Source organism: Theropithecus gelada, chromosome 8, assembly GCF_003255815.1.
Source record: "Theropithecus gelada isolate Dixy chromosome 8, Tgel_1.0, whole genome shotgun sequence".
Taxonomy (NCBI): Eukaryota; Metazoa; Chordata; class Mammalia; order Primates; family Cercopithecidae; genus Theropithecus; species Theropithecus gelada.
Window position 1 is genome coordinate 87,769,190 of NC_037676.1, and position 23,799 is coordinate 87,792,988.

Here is a 23,799-nt window from a genome sequence, read left to right on the forward strand (position 1 = left end):
ACCCCCTTTCAGTATATGATTATGTGATGATTTGTTACATGAATGCTTTAACATCCATATGGAATGGTAATTTATTTAAAGTTTTAGGTACAGAATGACACTGGACCCTAACTATTATCACCTTTTATTTTATTATGTACCCAGGGTGTGCTAGAGTACTGCCTCAGGCAGAAAATTATATAGAGAAAAGATATAAAGTTTAACGAACCTTTATGAGTCCAAACACCCTTCCCACTTACCTTTATCCCTCTTTTTCTGCTTACAAATTTTTGCTTCTCCCAGCTGAATCTATGCCAAATTCAAGATGTTTAATTTTGTATTCACTTCACTTTCACCAACAGTCTCCTCCCAGTATACTTTTCCAGGATGATCTTTGGGCTACTTTTGCCTACCGAGAAGGAGTTTAATCTACACAGCCTCTGCTTTTCTAAACTAAAAATAAATATATATATATATACTTTTAAATTATATATATATAATTTAAATTTATATATATAATATAATTTAATTATATATTATATAGAATATGTAGTATATAATATAATTTAAATTTATACATATATAATATATATTAGATTATTACATTTATTTAACACTAATTAATTTCACCTAAAGATTTTTTAGTACCCTAAAATGTGTTTCAAAAAAGCATTTCTTCAGTGTTTTTAAGTATATATTTAAGTCAGTTTTAAATTATATTTAAGAGCCTTAGTAGTTCTTATTTTAACTTGTATTCTTCTAGTTCCTTTGATACTTTTCATCTAATTTTTATTTTAATATTTTAAAATTAAAAACATGAACTCTTCTGGAAGCAAATAAATTACGGTGAGTTTCAAATTTAAATTTGTACTTAGAAAATAACTCTCTGGTATAAAAGGAACAAAAAGTGAAAAAAAGTGTCATCTATGCCTAGTTATGGGTGAGATCTGCTAAATGCCACTGAAAGGAAAAATCCACACCTTGGCAGGACCAAATTCCAAAAAGCCATAGCTGTTCTACAATGCTTAGAGTTCCACAACAATAAGTGGCTTTCCTGGGATTCATATTTTCCCTAAAATGAGGAAATATATATTGTGAAAATAAGTGTCATTGTTGACTATTAAATTAGGCCTGACTTTCACATTGCTTCCTAAATTCCCTGCCCCTCCAGAAATGGTATCATTTGGGGTGGCAAGATAAATCTTATTTCCAGTGGAGAAGTGGGTCATGGAAAATGGTGATATTAGCCCGGACATTTCTGCATTGAGACAACTAGACATTCTGATTAATCAACTGAAGTGGCAGGATGGGTTATCTGGATTTCACCGTTATCATTTTCTCTCAGTTGGGCTTTCTCATCACCAGTAACAAAGCTGTGTTGGTAACTTTATTCCTTCCAGTGTTTGTATTTGTCTCCATCCATACCGAGCTTGTTTCCATTTTAGGACCTTTGTGCTTGCTGTCCTACTGTCTGGGTTGCTCTGTACCCAGACCTTTGTGCGGCCTCAAATATCTCCTGCTTAGATATGACTTTCCTGAACTCCAAATTCACATGTCCCCTTTTTCCCAGTCACTCCATTATATCATTCTGTCTTATTCTTTCATAGCATTTGTCGCATCTTGAAATTATCTTGCTTGTATTATGAAATTAATTTACTTAATTCTATAATCATCTCTAAAGTGGCATCTCTATGATATGATAAAATCTTGATCATTTTTTTTCACCACCATGTTCTCTTCACCTATAACATGCCTGGAAAACAGTGGTACTCAATAAACACTTATAGAGAGGATAATTAAATGGTCATTTTAAATTTAAACTATTGTATATTTTTAAAGATATAGAAGAACAGAATATTTATCAGGGACTATGCTTACCCAAGTGCACTGATCTGAACTCAGGTTCTGTGGTACATTGATATTTGGGCATGTGAATGAGCTTTGCTATACTCATGCTTGTTTTTGGATTAAGGAAAAAGCCTTTCCCCTCTCAGTTCTATTAATGGGAGGAATAAAGTGACCCGTCTGTGTCTGTCAGTCATTACTGGGAGAATGAGAACACTGATCTTTGTAAGTGTCAAGTTTTTGACACTTTGTAAGTGTCAAAATCTAACTCTTCAAATATAGTTTGAACTTTTGACATACAAATTTCAAAAATCCATCACTCTTATGGCTTTTATTACTGTAACTAAAGAAAAGTTTCAACCTTTTATTTCCTGTCTTAGAACATTTTATTTTTAAGGCAGTTGTTAAATCTGCTAATGAGTGTTTTTTAACAACCAAGTCAACTCTTTATATGTAAGCATTTTAATACATGCATAGAGGCATTCACAATGTCTTACAATTTCATGCTTTTGAAAATATTAAGTTGTAAGTATATCTCATTGACTGTCATGCTTATTGAAATTACTGGCTAGAAAGACACACATTCAGAGAATGTCTTGTGAACTTTTATGCTAATAATTAGGAATCTCTTCTACTGCGTGAAGGATAACTTGGGCAGGTTAATAGTACTATCCCCAAATTTGTTTTTAAAATTGAAAATATACTATTGTATCTTATCTTCTATAACTGTTTGGGAAACAAATGAGTCTTTATAGAACAGATGATGACACTATTAAGTAACATTTTCCACCTAAAAAGAAAATAACATGCATTAATGATTTGTAAATCATAAACTTCTGCCAGACATGGTGGCTTGTGCCTGTAATCCCAGCACCTTGGGAAGCTGAAGCAGGTGGATCACCTGAGGTCAGGAGTTTGAGACCAGCCTGGCCAACATGATGAAACCCCGTCTCTACTGAAAATACAAAAAATTAGCCAGGTGTAGTGGTGGGCACCTGTAATCCCAGCTACCTGGGAGGCTGAGGTAGGAAAATCGCTTGAACCCAGGAGCCAGAGGTTGCAGTGAGCCAAGACTGTGACGCTGCACTCCAGCCTGGGCAACAAGAGTGAAACTCCATCTCTAAATAAATAAATAAGAAAATTCTGCACTAATATAAATGATCAACGTAAGCCTCAAAAAAAAAAAAAAAAAAAAAAAACTTTGATTTTAACTCTCAGGCAAATAGATGATAATATAAAACAAAATAGTTCAAATATTGCAAGTGGCCTAAAATTCAAGCACTTGCTTCACAGATACCTGTTTGCTGTATATTAGACTAAATCCTACATGTAAATATGAAAAAAGATAAGTTCTCAATGTAAATATTAAGTGAAGTGAAGGTCAGTTCTATTAGTTACCTTGTTGTAACATCCTTCATGCATCTGTTTGGGGGTTCTAGCTACCTAAAATCTTTTTAAGATTTAAAAAAAATGTCTTCTTACTCCTGAAATCAGCTTTGTTAGCTCTCAAATCCTTTTATCAAAGACTAGATTTCTAAAATACATGTGTAATGACATGTCTTTTCTTAATCCAGTGGGTTCCCAATGTGTGGTTTGTAAATCACCTGCTTCGAAGTCACCTGAAGTGATATTAAAATACAATGTGTGTGTCTCAACCAATCCTTTATTTTTGTGAATGGCCTTGGCCAGTTTAGACGATCAATAAATAAGCTCTTTTAGTAAGTATTGGTAGCTTTGTTAGAGGTATCTGGGAGTTAGATGACTCCATCCCCACAATCTAATTACCAAGAGGTACATTTCAGTGAAAGCAAGTCTTCAACAATCAAATTTCCCAAGTGTACATGTGTTATAAGCAAATAGCCAGAAAATAGTCATATGACTTGCCTGTTGTTTCAGGTGGGTTGGCTGCAAGTGAGGCTCACCAACGAGCACCTTGCATGAAAAGCTCACTCCAAACAGACATCAGTGACATCAAGACCTCTTTTGGGTCAGGGAGCTGGGTTCAGTGGGGCTTAGACCTCACATACTCCATCAGTGGCATTTGAGTGCTGGGCTTCTCCACTCCTATGTTCATACAAGACATTTTCTGGGTCCAGAAAATTTTTGCTTCTCAGTTACTTCTCAGGTACTCTTGATACCACTAATTGTACAAAATTCTTTCTAACATCTTTTATAGTAAATAACAAAACTTCAGGTGTTGATTTCACTACAAATAACTAAGTAGCCACCTCTGAAGAGGGCAGGTCCTGATTAGGACACTATCAAGCATTCCTATTAGGCATTAGATTATATGAACAAAAGTTATTTATACTGAAGTGATGTATAATTATAACACTACTGAATCAAAATCTCTGCATGCAAGACCTGGGAATCTATGTTTTTAACAAATATTTCCAGGTAATATTTTAAAAACATATTTGTAGACTTTTACAAACATTTTTAAAAATCCTAAATGCTGTTTTCTTGACTTACTTTCTCCTTCAGGAAGAATACTGAATTAATATTCATTTCAACAGCCACTTCAAAAACTACTCACTGTTTTTCTAAATGAGATTTCTCCCCATAAAATTTCTTGAATTTTTAATGCTTTTACTAGTACCTAACTCCAGTGAAGAAATTTTTTTTCATTCATTTTTTGTGATGCCCTTTTACCTATTGAGTCAGTATGCTAAATACAGGGTGGTGACTTGCTTTGCAGTAGTTTTTAAATCAAATGCTCAAGTCAGAGCCATGATTAAGTGAAGACAGGCACAATAACTAAATGCGCTCTAGTACTGGAAATATCAATTGTTGCATGCAGGAGATTGTCTTTTTAATTTACTTTTATCTGATCTTTGTCTTAGTAGATCTATCAAAGAAAAGTGGCAAGAGCACTAGTTGAACTAATGATTTGCAGAACGACTCATTACTCAAGGGCAGAGTTCACAGAAAACGTACATTACAGAGGTCTTCTTTACTGATCTTAAAAGAGTAAACAAAGACATACAATGAGGATGATGTAATATCTACAATGCTCCTTTAGTCTCTAGACTGTCTTTTGCTTCACAGTTATTTTTACATTAGTATTAACTGTAAATTTTTTTTATCTGTCTAACCCAATTTCTTTGAGTAATGCTATTTCTTTATGATAAACCTGGGTTAATAAGTATAAAATACCTAAAAATATTTTCTAAATGAGGATTAGCGATTAATGCACATAGCAGATGCACAGTAAAAGACGGCTTTTACTTTTTACTGAGTGTACTACTACTAATAGAAAACTGTGGGCTATGGTTGAAACTGAAATGCAGCCAGGTGTTAAGGAAGACACAAGGCTATGTCTGAGCTTCCAAGAATTGGATGATGTACATTAGCTGATCAGCCTTGAAACCAAGGGACATAATCCGACCCCCTCATCCTGGAGTTTTTCTAATAAATGGGGAAGGAATAAATGGAATGATTACAAGTGCTTTCTGATTTTTAAAAAGTCTTTTTACTTTTAGCCTCTACACTAAGGACACAACAGGTGCTTTTAAAGAAAGAAATAGAAATAGTTTCTTTTTAGAGTAACCCAATAGAATGAGACCATTTTACTCCGGTAATTTCTTTACTCACATGATCTTAATGTATAACTTTTAAGAAGTTCGGAGGCTAAGAAAAACAAATATCAGTATTTCCATTTCAAAAGGAAGAAAGAGGCTTTTACAGATGAGAAAGTTAAGCCGCTTGTCCAAAGTCAGATGGAAGTGTTAAAAGTGGAATGTCAAGTCTTTAAACTCTGGGTCAAGAATTCTCCCCACTATGGTAAATTATAAAATCAAACTAACAATAACTTTTTCATTACTTTTTACTTTATTATCACAAAAGAGTTTAGTCATATGGGAAACTATTACCTCACAACATCATTGTAGTTTCCCTAAAACAGACCCTATAATTTTGGCTTGATTTTGTCCATGGGCACTGATGATGGGGTATAGACCATCATTATCTTTGGAGAGAATGCATGCTGCATGCTGTGGTTTTTGCATCTCCACAGCCAGCCTGCCCAGCCCACGAAGCTATCACAGGCATCCCTACTGAGGCTCTTTCAGGGCCTACCATTCTCACATTTGTGTGGAGAGACCAAGCTACTCGTGATCTATGCTTGCTGATTCCAGTGTAGCTGGTGAATGCATATTCTACATTTCCACAAAAATCTACTTTATTTCTCCCAGTCCTAGGTGTAAAGGATCAGCCCACAGGATGGAACAAAATAGATCCTCCTCCCTTCTATTTCTAGAATAGGAAGGAGAAAAAAGCAAAATTATTTATTAGGATCTTCACAGCAAAATTTCAGAAAAGAATCCTGTCCTCTTAGCTAAAGGCAAAATAGCAAGGTTTGAATGAAAGTCCTTCCTGATCCTGTTTCCTTTATGCAAAAGATTACTTGGGCAATTAATTTAGCTGGTCAAGGTCATGTCTTATTCTGAATTTCCTGTTTTACTTTCTAAACATTTTTTTTTTCAAGTTGCTCCAGGCAAATGACAGTTACCTAAATATATTAAATAAGCAGATTTCTAAGATGGGTTTAGCTCTAAGTAAGTGAAGAATTTTCAGACCTCTTAAAGATCTTTGATACCATGTAACTCTGTCCTCAGTGACTCCCACAGAAAGAGTGCAAGGCAGCTTCTCCTGTGGTTTCTTAGGGCTCTTTTAGCTTCTGGAATCAGAAAACTCTGGAGAGGCTGCTTAGGCAACAGTTTTCAAGTGTGACTTGAAAAGCTCTGCGTTTCAAAATCCCAGGGTTATGAGTGAAAAGGTGTTGAATGAAAGGCTCTTAATTGCATCCCCTTGCACCTAGTTTATCTGGCCCGGTGATGGAGTTCCTTAATATGCACCACCTGGACATTGCAGTTGTCCTAATTCCTTTAAGACTGTCCCAGACTCTGCCTTTAACTAGTTGGTAAAGTTCCACATAGCCTTTGTGCAACTGCCTGAGGGTTGCAAAATGAGGGGATGACATGTTGGCAAGTGCCTCAGTTTTCCATCATCACCCAGGAGGCAGCCAGAACCAGTCTGGTGAGAAAGAACTCCAGGAAAAACACCTCCCCAGGTTTGTGTCAATAACACTTTTAAAATGGAGATCCGGGGAGTCCAAAGGAGTTCTTGTGGGCCTCATAGACTAAGAACCGCTCAGTTAGAATGAAGCTTATTCATGTGGACTTCTTAGAATAAATAGGGCTGATTTTACGCAGTGATTCGATCTGGGGAAGATGAATTCTTGGCAATGCTCTCAATTCCTCCTGTTGGTAATTCCTAGGGGTGCTTGCTAGCCAGGGTTCACGTTCGATGTTCTTACAATGCAATCTTTTGTCGCTCCTATCTCAGGCTCCAAGAGTCCTCATACAGTCCTCTGCAGAGCTGGACAGGATTTTACTGCGTGGTTGCTTGCAGCTGGCAACAGCTGTCGCTACACTTTTTTATCCACATTTATTTTTGTGTGTTAAGATTGTGTTTCTAGTCCTCCCCCCACTTCTGATACTACGCAAACAGTGCCAAATTGTTTGCTGGCGAACATGATATTATTAGTAAAGGCCAGTGGCTTCTTCCAAGGGAGCATTGACTGTTCATGTCGTGGCTTTATGTAGCCTCTTCTGAGTATGGCACTCACTGTGCCATTTATTTTGGTTAATGTTTTTAAAAGACTCATTTTGACTTTAAAATCAGAGGCAGCAAATGAAACTTTGCTTAAGGATTCATGTCCCTAAAATGTAATGTTGGAGTGGTAAGGAAAAAAGGAATCACCTTTTAGCAGCAGCTAGGTATAAGGTATAATGAAGTTTGTGGAAAAGAAAAATAGGGTTTATTTTATTAGATCCAATATTGACAGCACTGCCCTAGCATGATGGACATGCCTTCTGTATGAGATGAGTATCACATCCACTCAAAAAACAGCCCAGTGGGGAGAGAAATGCCAGCAATAATAGATGTGACCTTTTAGTGCCTTGGCTATTGGCATTGCCTGAGGGTAATCCTAGATCACCCATTTTTCCATTTGGATGTAGCTGAGACTGACAGGGCAGGTGTCCTGCCTAAAGCAACTGATTTACTGATTTATGAGCAGCTTTCAGTCTCCTTCCTACTTGCCTCTTCCAAAGTGAACTTGAAAATCCAGTTCTTTTCACTACCTCTGCAGAAAACCTAGAGGCAAGCACAGGATTTATTCTTTGTTACTTGTAAGGCTGCTGTTGAAGTCATGCAAAGGTCGATGATTAAATGACATACCATAAAGATTTTTAGTATTGTTATTAAACCCAGTAGGATTAAAATGCAGCTACTGACGAAAGACTTGAACTGCAGTGTCTGGAGGAAGCTAATTTGAACACAACTTAATCCCCTCATCATAATATGAACAAGGAGCAAAACAAATGGTACCATGGCAGCTGGACACTGTCTCAGGCACCACAACTTCTGGTTGTTGAAATTAGCTATGGGTTGATTTTGTAACTCATAGTTACATATTACCATTAATGTCACCAACCTGTCTCGTTAAACACCAGGTCTGCACCCAAATCATTCAACCTAACCTCATGGGGTGGATGGAGAAAGTGTGTTTTGAACTCAATGACCCATGGCTTCTTAGGGTGTAAAATATGGGCTAGACAGCACTGAGTGTGGGAGGGGAGAGAATCACATTTGGCCTCGCTACATGTTACAAGTGGCGCTTGCAGAATCCTGGCTCCCTCTCTCTACATCCTCAGCAGGAAAAGTGCTTAAAACCATTTGAGGGGGCATAGCTTAGTTACATCCTGAACAGACATGTGTGAAGCTAGATTTTTTTTCTGGCTTTTCTGGAAGCTAGTTTAGGTTAGCTTGAATGTCCAACCAATACCTGTATGCCTGCTTTCCATTCTGTCCTGTGCCATCTGGAGCAACTCAGCTCTCTGGACCTTAGCCCCAGTTTTCCAATTTGGACTGTGACCTTGCCTTTGACCTGTGGTTGGTCTTATATCATAGCCACTGACTGCTGCCTGTGTCAGGATGCATGCCCCTGCTCTGCCCGTCGCCTTCCTGCCAGCTCAGCCCCCAGCTCCATTTTTTTTTTTTTTTGAGACACAGTCTCACTCTGTTGCCCAGGCTGGAGTGCAGTGGTGTGATCTCAGCTCACTGCAGCCTCTGCCTCCCGGATTCAAACGATTCTCGTGCTTCAGCCTCCAAGTAGCTGGGACTACAGGCATGTGCCACCATGCTTGGCTAATTTTTGTATTTTTAGTAGAGATGGGGTTTTGCCAAGTTGGACAGACTGGTCACAAACTCAGCCTAGCTTCTAATCCAGGACCTCTTACACCATCCTGTTCTATGGTCTGATGCTGACCACTAGTTGAGTTCGGGCTCAAGTGACTGCTTAGACCACAGGCTGAGAGTTTAGGCCTGGGAAGAATACTGCTGAGGCACCCAAGACCCAGAGGGGAGAGTACAGGCTGTTTTGAGCCAGAAACAAAGGTCACTGTGTGCTCTCCAGTGGTCAAAAATTTGAGCAGAACTATCTGGCTTAAATGGGAGAAAAGTGAAAGCAAGAAGAACATGAGCCATTAATCTTGTGCCACACGAATAACTAACATGAGGCTATAGACTTGCAACTCAGCTCACTTGGGTAGCATTTGCATCTTGAGTTTCTCACACATTGTGAAAAACCACCCAGGGATATTTTTATTTATGATCTTAATTTAATTTTGTTGGACGGGTACTATGTTCATGTGGTTTCAAATTCAAAGATATAAAAGGGTACAAAATTCAAAAAATCTTCTCCTATTTTCCGTTCCAGAAAAAACCAAAGTTATCAATGTATTTCATACATTTAAAGAGATATTGGATGCATATACATGGGTATAACTGCATGTATCATTTTGCTTTTTTGAAAAAAATACAAATAATACATACTGTATACACTTTTTTTGTCCCTTACTTTTCCCCCTTATACATTAGAATTTGGCCCTATTACTATACAAATAGTAATTTTTTTTTTCTTTTTGTTTTACATGTTTTGTTTTACTTTTTCTCCGAAACCCATTATCTTGGCATTTGGCCATTATACAAAGATTTTTTTTTTTTTTTTTTTTGGCTTTGCAATGTTCTGTTTTATGGATTGCCATTGTTTAGCCATTCCTCAGTCAATGGACATTTAGGTTATTTCTCATTGTTATAAACAATGCTGAAATGAATGGTACATTTCCTTGTATATGGAGAGGACTACTACTGGATACAGGAAAAGGGGTCTAGTAATATCAATACCTTGTAAATAAATACATAGATTTTTGTTCTTCTCAATGACTTCTCACTACTTAGATTCTAATAACTATCCTGACAGGGAGGGAAAGGTAATACATACTTTTTTTTTTCTTTTCATTTTTTGAGACAGAGTCTCACTCTGTCACCTAGGCTGGAGTGCAGTGACATGGATCTCAGCTCACTGCAACCTCTGCCTCCTGGGTTCAAGAGATCCTCCCAGCTCAGCCTCCCGAGTATCTGGGATTACAGGCCTGTGCCACGCCCAGCTAATTTTTGTGTGTGTGTGTATTTTTAGTAGGGACGGGGTTTCACCATGTTGGCCAGGCTAGTATCAAACTCCTGACCTCAAGTGATCTGCCCACCTCGGCCTCCCAAAGTGCTGGGATTATAGGCGTGAGCTACTGTGCCTGGCCCATTTTTCTTTCTTTCTTTCTTTTTTTTTAACATAAGGAAAAACGTATATAAAGAGAGGCAAAGGTGACAGCTTTCTTTAAAGGGAAAGTTGAATGGAAGGAAATTCATTTCTTAGATACACCTTGGAGTACCACGTTTTAGCAGGGAAGTCCATTCGTGCTTCCAGAAAAAGTGCGAAGACAAAATCTTGTTGGGATGATCTGTTTTTAGAGCTCTTTAAAAAAATATCTGTTTCTTTGGGAGGCCGAGACGGGCGGATCACGAAGTCAGGAGATCAAGACCATCCTGGCTAACACGGTGAAACCCCGTCTCTACTAAAAAATACAAAAAACTAGCCGGGCGAGGTGGCGGGCGCCTGTAGTCCAGCTACTCGGGAGGCTGAGGCAGGAGAATGGCGTAAACCCGGGAGGTGGAGCTTGCAGTGAGCTGAGATCCGGCCATTGCACTACAGGCTGGGCGACAGAGCGAGACTCCGTCTCAAAAAAAAAAAAAAAAAAAATCTGTTTCCTCACATATATACAAAGTAAAGGAAAGCAAATAGCTTATAGAACAAGGATGGCTTTTACATGATTGAGAGCAGATTCAAGGTGGAGTCACCAGTGGAAGTCGTTGAGACAACAGAGAAGAGAGATCTTTCAAGGTGGCGAACTAGCTTCTGACTGAAGGGAGTGTATGGTGGTGGGGAGGCAGGAGCAGTCTCATTGTCCTTATAAGTAGCTCTCCAGGACAGCTTTTGTGTTTGATATAAAGAAAGAAAACAAGTTTTGTGAGCACAGTCTTAAAACCAATGGAGCATACCTTAGTTACGTCCTGGAATAGACTTGTGTGAACCTGTCTTTTCTGGAAGCTAGATTTAGGTTAGCTTGAATGTCCAACCTATACCTGTATGTCTGCTTTCCATTCTGTCCTGTGCCATCCAGAGCAACTCAGCTCCCTGGACCTTAGCCCCGGTCTTCCAATCTAGACTGTGACCTTGCCTTTGATCTGTGGTTGGTCTTATATCACCGCCACTGACTGCTGCCTGTGTCAGGATGCATGCCCCTGCTCTGCCCATTCCCTTCCTGCCAGCTCAGTCCAGCTTCTACTACAGGACCCTCTTATCTCACCCTGTTTTATGGCCTGATACTGGCCACTAGTTGAATTCAGGCTCAAGTGACTGCTTGGACCAGAGGCTGAGAGAAATGCAGCAAATCAGGGCACTGAGATCACTGACTGCTGTGTGAGAAAAACTGTAGCTGCAAAGGAAGAACTGGTACACACGAACACTGAGAAACATCACCCCAAAATTGCTTTTCTCTAACTGAAATATGAAGATGAGTGTACAAAGAAAGAAACTTTAAAGCTTAGTGAGAAAGCAACCAAACATACTTGTGCACTTATTTTTTTATTTAAGAATTAAAAACAAATTTTTAAAAGACAGGGTCTTGCTCTGTCACCCAGACTGGAGTGCAGTGGTGTGACTACTGCAGCACCCAGGTCCCGGGCTCTAGCGATCCTCCTGCCTCAGCCTCCCGAGCAGCTGGGACTACAGGTACACGCCATTATGTCTAGTTACCTTTTGTTTTCTTTTAGTAGAGATAGAGTCTTGCTATGTTGCTCAGGCTGGTCTTGAACTCCTGGGCTCCAGGGATCCTCTTGTCTCGGCCTCTCAAGTAGGGGCATTATAGGCATGAGCCACCATGCCTGGCCCAAGTTTAAATTTTCACTTTTAAAAGTATATACTTTTTATTTTAAAAAAGTGATTAAGTGTATTTTATTTATTTTGTTTTAATGTAACTTGAAGCTAAGCTTACTGTGTGAACCAAGCCATTTTGATCAGTGATAAATTGCAGGTCTACTTTTCTTTTCTTCTCATTGAAAGATCAAGAACCTCAGCCTGCCATGACTTTCTTGGCTTCCTTTACTAGCATTTAATCCTTCTAGTATTTGACATAATTCCCATGACAACATGTGGACTGAATATAATGTCCTTCATTTCACAAATGAGGAGATTGAAGTTGAAATATTTTGTCACTTGCCAGAAGTCCCATGTCAGGGTGGCAGTGTTGATATTTGATCCCACTTTTTGTGCCTCCAGCCCAAGAGTTTTTTCCATGACAATCAGGAACCTTGAGATTAAAAACACATTGAATGTTGTCATATGTTGGTAAGAATAAAATACCAAAAAGAAAATGCCTTCTACACACAGCTTTTCTCATGTACTCACTCTAACCTTCTATTTGCGCAATTGGAAGCAAATGTGTTAGCCTCATTGAGCTTTAGTTTTCTTGTTTGTGAGGTAGAAATAATAATAACCTTACACAGTTGTGAGGATGAGTAAATAGTGTATATAAAGTGTTTCATGAAAAGATAGCACTCAGTGAATGGCAACTTTCCTATAATAATAATAATTATTATTATGTATGAGATCAGGTAGGTGAAAATGTTTTATAAATTGCAAGTTGATAAATGCAAGGTACTCTTGTTATAATTATTTTCTTACATTTAAAAATATTTATTCACTATTTTTAGAATACGTTTTAATGGTTGGATCCATTTGGTATATTCACTTTAGTGTTATTCTAAGCCATTATCTTAGGAAATTAAAAATTTTAAGTTAGTTTAACTGAAGTGAATACCAATGCTTCTGAAAAGTGCTTTCCTTTTTTTTTTTATTTTACTTAATCTTAAAACTAAATGTCTTTCTGCAAGAAGAAATAATTCAAAACTTCTGTTGGGATCAAGTATGATTAATAGCCTGAAATCAGGAATAAAACTGCTTTATAGAAGAGTAAGAAGATAAGGCACAGATAAATCTCCTAAATTCTTCTTTGTGTACTAGAGGAAAACAAAATAAAATTTCCTCAACCCTTAAAAACTTCGTGAGCTCTAAAACCATTCACAAACATAATTTATTATTACAGAATCCCAGTTGCACACCTGAAAACCCTGGGGCCACATGTGTTTCAGAATTCAGAATTTCTCAGATTTTTTGAAAGCAATGTAACACAAATACTATATATGAATGCACTTATCAGGGTCTGGGGGAGCACCTTGTAATTGAACACGTTACTATTTTTGGAGCAAATGTATGAAAAGTCATGGTGCATGCAATAAATAAAGACTATAAATAGCTTTGTGTCAGGTCAGGTTAGGCCACAGATGAGTTCAGGTCAAATCAGGTCATGTGTTTTCAGGAATACTTTGGTTTTCAGAAATTTTTGGATTTCATAGCTGGAGATAAGAGACAGTGGAGCTGTATTTTTATCCCCAATGTGGAACAGGTCAACACGAAGGCAATGTGTCTGGTAGGAAGATCATCAGATCTGGACTCAAGTAGGCCTGAACACCTGACCTACCTTTTACTCCTCGGATTTATTGTGGAAATTACTTCACCTCTATAGGCCTCTGTTTCCTTATCTGAAAATGGGGAAAAGAATCCTACCTTGCAGGATTGTGGTGAGGGTTAATGATAATATAGGCCAGGTGTCTAGTTACCTGGTACTTACAGTATGATTGATAGCTGCTATCATTGTTCATGAGAGGTAGTATCTAATGAAATAGAATAAAATCTTTTTTTTATTATTTCAAATTTGAAAGTAGCAGGGAAAAGGGGTAGAAATTTTGTGTATGAATCCCAGCAGACTTCCTAAAAGGAAAAGGGGCAAAGCCCCAAAGCTTTGTCTCTGGGACTTAACATTTATTGAAACCTATTTGGCTGGACAGGATAGCAACTGACCTCAGCTCAGAGTCAGGGAAGTTCCAAAGAGTCCAAAGAGCCCCTGAAATGAAACCCCCAGGAGGGTAGAAAGAACTTGCACAGTGGGTTGGTCCCAGCTGAGAGACGGACAAATGTAGTCTGGGCTCATGAAGAATTGGCCTATCTCACCCTGAGCATCTGTGGTCATGCGTTCAACCTGTGCGAGTGACTATGTTAATTCATTTATTTATTCATTCAGCAATTGTTTTTGAATGTCAACTAAGCATAGATCTATGAAAATATCCAAGAAACATACAGAAACAACTCTATCTTCATTAGCATTATAGTTTAAGAGGGACTTAAACAAGGAGCAACAGCAAATCACCCAAAATTGTGGTGAATTTTCTAAAGGGATAAACTTGGTGAGCAGTGGTAAGGGCAGGAATGGGCTACTTACAAAGAGGAAAGCAAGAGGAGACAGGACAGCCATGACCGAGGTTGAGGTGTGGCCAGAACACTCCTCCTCTGTGACACCTCGCTGCTGTGCCTTCTCATCACCAGCTTTCAGATGGAGTGCCATCCCCTCAGAAGGCCTTCTTGACCTCGCTAAACTTCATTTCACTCTCCACTTTCGCCAGTCACTTTCTCCCCATTATCCTAGTTTATTTTCTCAGAACTTGAGATTCTTGAGAGCTCTGAACATTTTGTCCAGTGTCTGATGGTGCCTCAATATTTGTTGAATGATTAAAAGGAAGACTACGCAAAGACCTCAAAGCAAAAGAAAAGCTAGATGCATTCTACGAAATAAAACGAGGCATTTGGGTCTTGTTAATGATAATGGCCTCCAATGAATCCTGCCTCCTGCTATCCATGCCCTTATGTAGTCCCCTCCCATACCGACTCAGGGCGTGGCCACATGACTTATTTGGCCAATGGGACATCAGCAAACAACACAAGCGAAGGCTTGATAAGTGCTTGTTTAGAACACAGATGAGCCACGTGAGAAAGTCCTGCCTGGTGTGGTCTCCTTCAAGAGGAAATACCACTTGGAGTGCAAGGTGCTGACATTCCAGCTGTCCCAGCTGAAATTCAGTCACCCAGCTGAAATTTGCTCAGTGAATAAAGTCCAGGCAAAACCAATAGAAAGATCCACCCATCCACCCTGTAACAGTGAGAAGAAAAAAAAAAGTTGTCATTCTAAGCCACTGAGTTTTTGGATGGTCTGCTATGTGCAAGAAAGCTGAAACAGAGCTGAGGCATAGTGAGCAGGCGAAGGTAGTGTGAGATGGTTTAGGAAGGAAAACAATCATTCAGAACCTTACACATGTCAAATTACTGTATGTTAAATGCAATGGAAATTAACAGGTTTGAAGGAAGGGAAGACTTATTACTGAAAAGATCAGTTAGGAGGCTATTCCAGATATCTTTCACTGCTTTGAGTAATGGAATATGGTGGAAAAGACCAGACGTCAGTGCCCAGGCTTAGGCCTTATCAGACTGGCAACTTCTACTTCCCTTCTTTAGGAACACTCTCTGGGAGGCCTGAGCATCTGTTTAGAAAGCTAATTACTCTGCTGGAGCAATTACTTGGAGAGGCCCTTAGTCACAGACCCCTTCACCCTGCTCTGCCCCCAAATTCAAGACGAGGAGATATACCTCATCTTTCTATGGGAAGAGTGCAGTCCACCATAAGTTCCCAGATATTATCTCTTAATTCTCACAATAATATTATAATGTCATTAATATCACTCAAATTTTTACAGATGAAAAAATGAAGTACAAATGATCTATATAGCTTTGTTTGAACTTTCACAGATGTAGAGGCAGCATTTTAATTTAGGTCTTCCTAATTCCAAAAGCAAGCTATTGCCAATATAAAGATCTGGATGGGCTATGGATTGGCAATATATGAGAGTTTTGGTGGCAGAAAGAGAGTAGGTGAAAAGTTGTATTAGAGTTAAGGAGAAGATAAAAGGAAAGAAAGCGATATTCCAGGAAAGCAACTTTTTCTTCTTAGTACTCTTCCCAAATTGTAGATGACCCTCTGTGACAACTACAACTACGTATGAGCTCTGAAGAACAATACATCCTTATTCTATCTGGTTGGTGTACAAGGATAATTGCGGTTTTTGCCATTACTTTCAATGGCAAAAACCATAATTATGTTTGCACCAACCTAATAAGTTTTCCACACTTACTATTGCTTCAAATCCATTTAAAAGGAAAAATACTTCTTGAAGCATAATCATTAGTAGCTAAAAACTAGAAACCACTTACATATCAGCCAACAGGAGAACAGACAAGTACATTGTGCCACTGTTATACAGTAGAGTATAAACAGAACTATATGCTCAACATACATAATTCTTAAAAACATAATCAAGAAAAGTTAGAGAACAATGTATATAGCACAATACCAATTTTATAATGTTTAAAAATATGCATAGCAATGCAACATGTAACTTACAAATTCATACTAGGTAGCAGTCACATGAACAATACACTTGAGAAAAGTAACTACCTGTTCAGGTGATCACAGTTGCCTCCAGGAAGAAAAAAATAAAGAAAGAAAATGGGAAATCTAGATTAAAGCTTTAATGGTATCAATAATTTATTATTATTTTTAAATGAAGCAAATGTGGCAGGTAGAAACAAAAGGAACTGTTTTCAAGGTGATTTTGGTGAGATCAAAGGCCAAAGCAAAGTTGTGTGAAGGCTTAGGTGGCAATTTGTAAAAATTTTAGCCCATTAGTTCACCAAGTACAACACAGGACATTGAACACAGTGAGAACTGGAAGAAATGAAGTGTCACTTTGTACCTTGATGTTGTGCAGTTGGGAAGACACCCACACACTGTACCCTACTCAGCAAAGCCACATTCTCTTAATGGTTTTCAGAAGCCAAGGTAGAGAGGAAGTGCCTTTTAAAAATAGCTTTTGAGGCAAGAAAGGCCGTAACAGGAAGGCCAGATGGAAGAACATGAACAGACTTGTTTCTGAGCACATGAAACATCCAGGAATTAACATGGTGGGTTTTGATTGGAGTGGAGTATGGGGAGAATCTATTCCTGCAGGCCAGATCTATGAGTCAGTGACTTCATTCGGTGGATGAGTCCTAGGGAAATTCAAGTAACTCTTAAAAATAGAAACACCTGGAATTGCTAACAAATGAAAAATAAGATTCAACCACTTGTAAATGATGATATCAGGACTTTTCTTGTGTTAATTGGTGGAGAGGGTTTGGAAGAAGAGACACTAAACCTCGAATGAAAAGGAAGCCCTGCATGGAAATGACATGAGGCAGGATGGGGCAGCTGGAGAAACAACCAACAAGTTTCATCAATGGTTATCTTCTGTTTACCTTTGTTTGTGCAAGAGCCCAGAAGAAGCTGCTTGCAACAGTCTTTCACATATTGTTGATAACGTGGTAGGGGTTATAACAAAAGCTTATTCCACTAATGCCCCTAAAAATATGGGCATGTATCTTATCTCTGTGCACTGGCCTCTTTAATATACCCTGGGACATCCAGATACCCTGAAACCTGAGTCCCAGGGCGTAAAACCCACTTCCTGGTATTGTGTATGATTTACCAATAAGGAGACTAAATTCCCTGGAAGAACATGGAGAACATGTGCTGATGTATCAGACAAATTACGTTTTCTGGTTGTAGCACTTGTTTAAAAAGAAGACACTGAAAAAGCAAGCTATGAACATATAGAAAGAAGGGTTCAAGTCCCATTGAATCTTTGTTAGCCAGTCTTTGGAACAAATCCCATAGCCCTTCCTCCATAAATCCTTCTAGAGAGACAAAATATGAGATTTTTTAGCCTTTTACCTCCTCTAACCCTAACTTGCTTGAAATACTTAGTAATTTTTCATATCTTAAATAGAAAAATCAAGCCAGCCAGATTTTATTTATAAGAAGATGAAATACCAGTTTTCCCTGAAAGTAGGCCTAAATGCAAACTAAAGACACTGCTGACCTTTCCTTGTCAATCTAAAAGGTAGAAAAAAATTCAAAGTGGCCTGGGCACTCAACAGTAAAGCCTTTTTAGAAAACGATACAAGTGTTGGCTGGGCGCAGTGGCTCAGGCCCGTAATTCCAGCACTTTGGGAGGCCAAGGCAGGAGTATCACTTGAACTCAGGAATTTGAGACCAGCCTGGGTGACATGGCAAAACCCCATCTCTACTAAAAAACACAAAAATTAGCCAGTCATGGTGGTACGTGCCTGTAGTCCCAGTTACTTGGGGGACTGAGGCGGAAGGATTGCTTGAGCCTGGGAGGTCGAAGCTGCAGTGAGCTGTGTTTGCAGCACTGCACTCCAGTCTGGGCAACACCCCTTGTCTCTAAATAAATAAATAAATAAATAATTTAAAATGATACAGGCATAACTCTTGTTTCTCATCTCTGGTAACTGTAAATGGCATTATACCATCCCTATTTCTTAAGGAAGAAACCTAGGAGTCCTCTTTGAATATTTCCTTTCACAAAATCTATTTATCAAATCAGCAGCAAATTTAATAGCTTCTTCCTCCTAAACATAATTCAAATCGTCTCTTTTTGCACCACCACCTGCCATCACCATTTCTCTTGCAGAACCACCAGGCCCTGGGGAGACCACACTCCTGGAGAGAATGTGGGTTCTGCAAGAAGTAATTGATACCTTCAGGAAATGCACCTTTTCCCTCTAAACACAAAGCAAAACCCCCAAAACTGGAGCTGGGCCTTAGAGGCACATGTTGTCCCATCCTGAGAGTGGATGCCAATAATAACTCTGAGGCTCAGGTCACTGGGATGGGAAATCTGAATCTGTGACTCTTCTCCTTGGGAAGCTGAACTGGTTCATGGTTGCTGATGACCACTGGCTACTGATCTCTTTAAGGAAAGATTGTCCAGTTTAGGAATCTAGGACTCTCCCAAATCATCAAATAATGAATTCATGAAAACCACCAGATACCAATAAGATAAGCACTGTATATGTCAAAGATGTTTAAAGAGGTAATAAAGAAGAAAATGTTAAAGAGATATCAGATGTGACCAGGCACCATGTCTCACACCTGTAATCTCAGCACTTTGGGAGGCCAAAGCAGTATGATTGCTTGAGGCCAGGAGTTTGAGACCAGCCTGGCTAACATGACCAAACCCTGTCTCTACTAAAAATACACAAGTTAGCTGGGCATGGTGGCAAGCACCTTTAATCCCAGCTACTCGGGAGGCTGAGACAGGAGAATCGTTTGAACCCAGGAGGTGGAGGTTGCAGTGAGCCGAGATCACACCACTGCATTCCCTGGGTGCAATGTGAGATGCTCTCTAGGTGACAGAGCAAGACTCTGTCTAAAAAAAAAAAAAGAAAGATAACAGACGTGAAGTATCGAGCTTGATGTCTAACACTCAGTGGGGCTTGCTTACTATGTGGAAGCTCCATCTGGATTGCACCTCATCCTTTCTTCACTGAACCAGCCCTATTAGCACCAATTTACCAGCTACTATCATCTGAAGGTACACGTTGATCATGCATGTTACCTTCTCTGGGCAGGCAATCCACATTTATGGCAGACCATACAGAGAGGTAACATAGTAGTTTTCTATTGCTGCTGAAACAAATCACCAAAATTTTAGCCTCTTACAACACAAATTTATTCTCCTGACACTTCTAGAGGTCACAAATCCAAAATACATTTTTGGGGCTAAAATCAAGGGGTTGGCAGGTTTGCATTCCTTCTGCAGGCTCTAGGGGAGAATTTGTTTTGTTGTCTTTTCCAGTTTCTATAAGCCTCCTACATTCCTTGGCTTATGAGCTCTTCTTCATCCTCAAAGCGAGCAGTATAAAATCTTCTCTCCCTCCTCTTTTCTTCCTCCTTCTTATAAGAATCTTTGTGATTGTATCAGGCCCATCTAGATGAATCAGAATAATCTCCCATCTCAGGATCCTCCATTTAATCACATCTGTGAAGTCCCTTGTGTTGTGTAAGACAACATTTTCAAAGATTCTGGGGATTAAATCGTTGGGGTCAATTATTTAGCCTACTACAGGTAGGAAGCAGGGGGAAACTTCTCAAGGACTCATTTAGTGATGGTGGAGTTTGGAGGTGGTGGTGGCTGGGGTACTGAGGAGGAAACAGGCCAAACGGGAAATAAAAGATGATTTTCGACCCTGGGTGTAATTGAATTGGCATATTTTGAGGGGGTGGGATTCAAGGAAATTAGCTTCACTGAGGGCTGAAAAAGATTCAGGGATTTTGCTTTCTAAAAAGCAAACTTGGGAGTATAATTGTGGGCGGGGGGAGAGCAAGGGGAGTTAGTGATGGCTGAAATAATATAATGTACGAATAGTTTCATTACTAAAGCATATCATTCTCTGGATATTGATGGATATCATTCAATTGGCTGTAGTTGATGCAGCAGAAAAGAGTTCTAATTGGTCATTCATTGATTCTATTGATTCTATTCAAATTTTTAGGTAGTTAACTTATCATATATTATTTTGATGGAAATATCAATGCTGATATTAGCATTAGATACATGAGAAGAAGCAATTAAAAAGATCTAAAGATGTGTGGTTTGGCAGAATGATTATCAATATAGTCATTTATGTAGACTGCTTACCTTCAATTCCCTTATGGCACGATAGCACTAAAGCAAGTCAGAGTGCTGTGAGTTTTATTTTATAAAGGCTGTTAAGTATAAATAGGTTTGCTTAGTCATCATGGTTGCTGTTTTGTGGCATATCCCATTCACTTACAATTTAAGGAAAAAGTAAAGGGAACTTGTTTCTTTCTCAACACTTTTGCTTCAGGCAACCCCTTGTTGCTTTTACTACTAATGAGAGAATTTTAAGACAAAATTTTGCGTGCATCTTTCCAATCCCTGGAATACCATTTACAGGAGCATAGCACAATAAATCTGTTCATGCAGGTGATAAATGCTGTTGAGGGCTCTGCTTGCTAACCATTTAAGAAATACAGATTTACATACTTTCAAGGCATATCTGTGAAAATGTCAGTCCTTTAACTAAACACTCAGCTACACAGCCTTTCTGCTAAAGGGAGCACCCCCTGAGTGACTTGCCCACACTCTGAGCTCTTCCTGCCTCCAAATGAATTGGTGATTGTTCCCCTCCTGCCTCCAGTGTATTGGTTACTGTTGCCATCTTTATCGAAGGTAAGGGTCCAGGCCCACCGGCTTGGAGTTATCTGTGTCTCCTTCCCTTTCCTTAGGCTTTCGTGGTAAATGCTGTCAATTCTATCTTCACAACCCCTCTGGTGTTCTTTCCTTCCTTCTCCTTTCATCACCATTGCCTCTCACCTGCTGACATCAAATCACATCCTAACTGACCTCATTGCCTAAGCCTTTGCTCTCTCATATCCAGCTAAAGACCTACTGCAAGAATGATAGCCCTGAAGCCCTGTTCCAGTCAGCTCATTCACGGTCAGGGAATTTTCAACAGCTTCCCACTGCTTTGCATAAAAGGCAAATACCATCACCTAGCAGGCAAGGGCCTCAGATCTACTTTTCCAGATTTTTATTTCAATAGTTTCCTTTTTATTTTTCAGTAAAACAGAACTATATGTTGTCCCCAAATTTCTTTTCTTTCCTTTCTTTTCCTTTCTTTCCTTTTCTTTTCTTTTTTCTTTTTTTTTTTTTTAAATAGAGACAGGGTCTCACCATGTTGCCCAGGCTGATCTTGAGCTCCTGGGCTCAAGGGATCTGCCTACCTTGGCCTCCCAAAACGCTGGAGTTACAGGCATGAGCCACTGCACCTGGCTATCATCCCCAAGTTTATTCTGTGTCTCTCTCTCTTTACCTTCGGACTTCGCGATGTGCTGCTTTTTAATGTGAAATGCCCAACTCTTGTCCCAAACACACATATCCACTTGTGAAAATCTAACCTATCATTAAAAGTACATCTCAAATGATAGGTATTTCTTGAATAAAGTCTTTCATCTTTGCATTGCCTTAGAGTTTGTTTTACATCTTTCTTATGACAGCACTCACATTCAAACCTTGGTTATATTTATGTGTACACTTGTCTCTCCACCAGGTGGGTAGTAAGACTCTCAAAATCAGAGTCCGAATTTTATCAATCCTAGGACTCTTCCATTCTCTTCAGTAGATAATCAAAATCTTTTGTTAAATATTGGAATGAATAAGCAAGTGAGTTGATTTTGTTAATTTATTTCTACAGAACATTAGTGATGTGGTGAACAAACACTCAGCACATCCAAAACGAAAACCATCTGGAGCTAGAGTAACAGCATTTTTAATCAAGCTACACTGTAATACACACTGAGCTATTAAAAATTTCATGCTGGAAAAGGTGCCAGAATTTTAGTACACTATTTTCAGGAAAGAGATACCATTTCTTTCCCTAAGACGTGACCTCGTCTTAGTACCAGAAATGTGAAACCTAACTGGAGAATAAATAAGTTTCAATTTTTAATAGCTCATAAACTCTGAGAGGGCTGGGAGTATCAAATTAACTTGAGCATTATCCACCCTGCAGTGCCAGCCGAGGGGCATGTGGAGAGAAAGGTGCTGAGGGTGGGTGTGGGTGTGGGTGCTCAGCTTCTAGACGGTACTGGCAGCAACAGCTGCTGCTTGGCTCTGGAGGCAGCCATCTGCTCTCCCTCTGTGGGCAAGAGGTCCAGGATGAGATGTGGATGTGGGTGGTCAGATGGGGCAGGGGCTTAGGAGGAGGCCTCAGGCCCTGGTTGGAGATACAGCTGATCTATATGAAGCAGAGTAATTAGTTATAGCATCACCGGTATATAAAAGGGTGAGGGAATCTCAGAATTGAGTTATACCACCTGCTTGTGAGATGATATTACATTAGTGATGACAAAGGGTAACTTCTATGAACTTCCAGAAACAAAGGATTATCTGGGGAGTAAACTTAACAGGCGCTTCATTTCAGAACAACATGAAAAAATTACAGGCACATAAATCTAGAAGTAGGCAGCTCCGTCTCTACCATAATAGATGATGAAAGGTGAGATTAAATGATTCTGAACTTTGTCTGACATGATAAACCTCTATGACTTAAGAAAGTGAACCCTGCTTGGCTGGACAGAGCCTCCCTAATATTATTATGGTAAAAGGAATTTCTCACATTGCAGGCTGGGGAAGCCAAATATGGACTTTGTGCCACAGTGTTCTGCATCCGTTCGTACACAGGGCTTTTGCTTTAAAATGAGCATTTGGAAGAACTGGTAAATCATTTTATGCACTTTGCTTGTATTATATTCTAAATAAATTTATAAATGGTTGATTCCCTTTAAATCTTATTTTTAAATCATATCCTCTTCATCTTCAATATAGCCTGGCTTGTTAATTTATTTTTTAGTTCAGGGTGAACAACTGTGGCCATACACATGAAGAAAATACAAGATATTGGGAAAGATGACAATTTCATTGCATATCCATGACCCCCTCTTCTTGTTAATGCCCTGCAGGTAAGAATCAATCAGTAGAATACACAAGGCCTAGGGACCTCCAAAATAATGAAGGCTTCTATAGACCCAGGCATAGGGCAGTGGCTCCCCTAGGTACAGGATAGATGTTTTGCCCTGGGATAAGGAACTCAGAACCCTTGGCTCTCTGAGTGGGTGCAATCAGTGAAACCTGGTAGATGTC

The 23,799-nt window shown here is 39.1% G+C and overlaps 1 protein-coding gene across 4 annotated transcripts in view; it reads right to left on the reverse strand.

Moving 5' to 3' along the window:
• The window catches only part of CA1 (carbonic anhydrase 1), a 51,211-nt gene that overhangs the window by 15,239 nt on the left and 12,173 nt on the right, over window positions 1–23,799 (reverse strand). The window contains exons 1-3 of one of the 4 annotated variants that reach the window (XM_025394394.1): window positions 20,987–20,997; window positions 10,554–10,559; window positions 7,930–7,983 (exon numbers count right to left, since the gene is read on the reverse strand). The gene's annotated coding sequence lies outside the window, so the exon portion shown is untranslated. Of the gene's footprint in view, window positions 1–6,003; window positions 6,079–7,929; window positions 7,984–10,553; window positions 10,560–20,986; window positions 20,998–23,799 lie in introns of those variants that run through there. The other 3 variants (XM_025394397.1, XM_025394396.1, XM_025394393.1) reach the window with 3 other exon arrangements.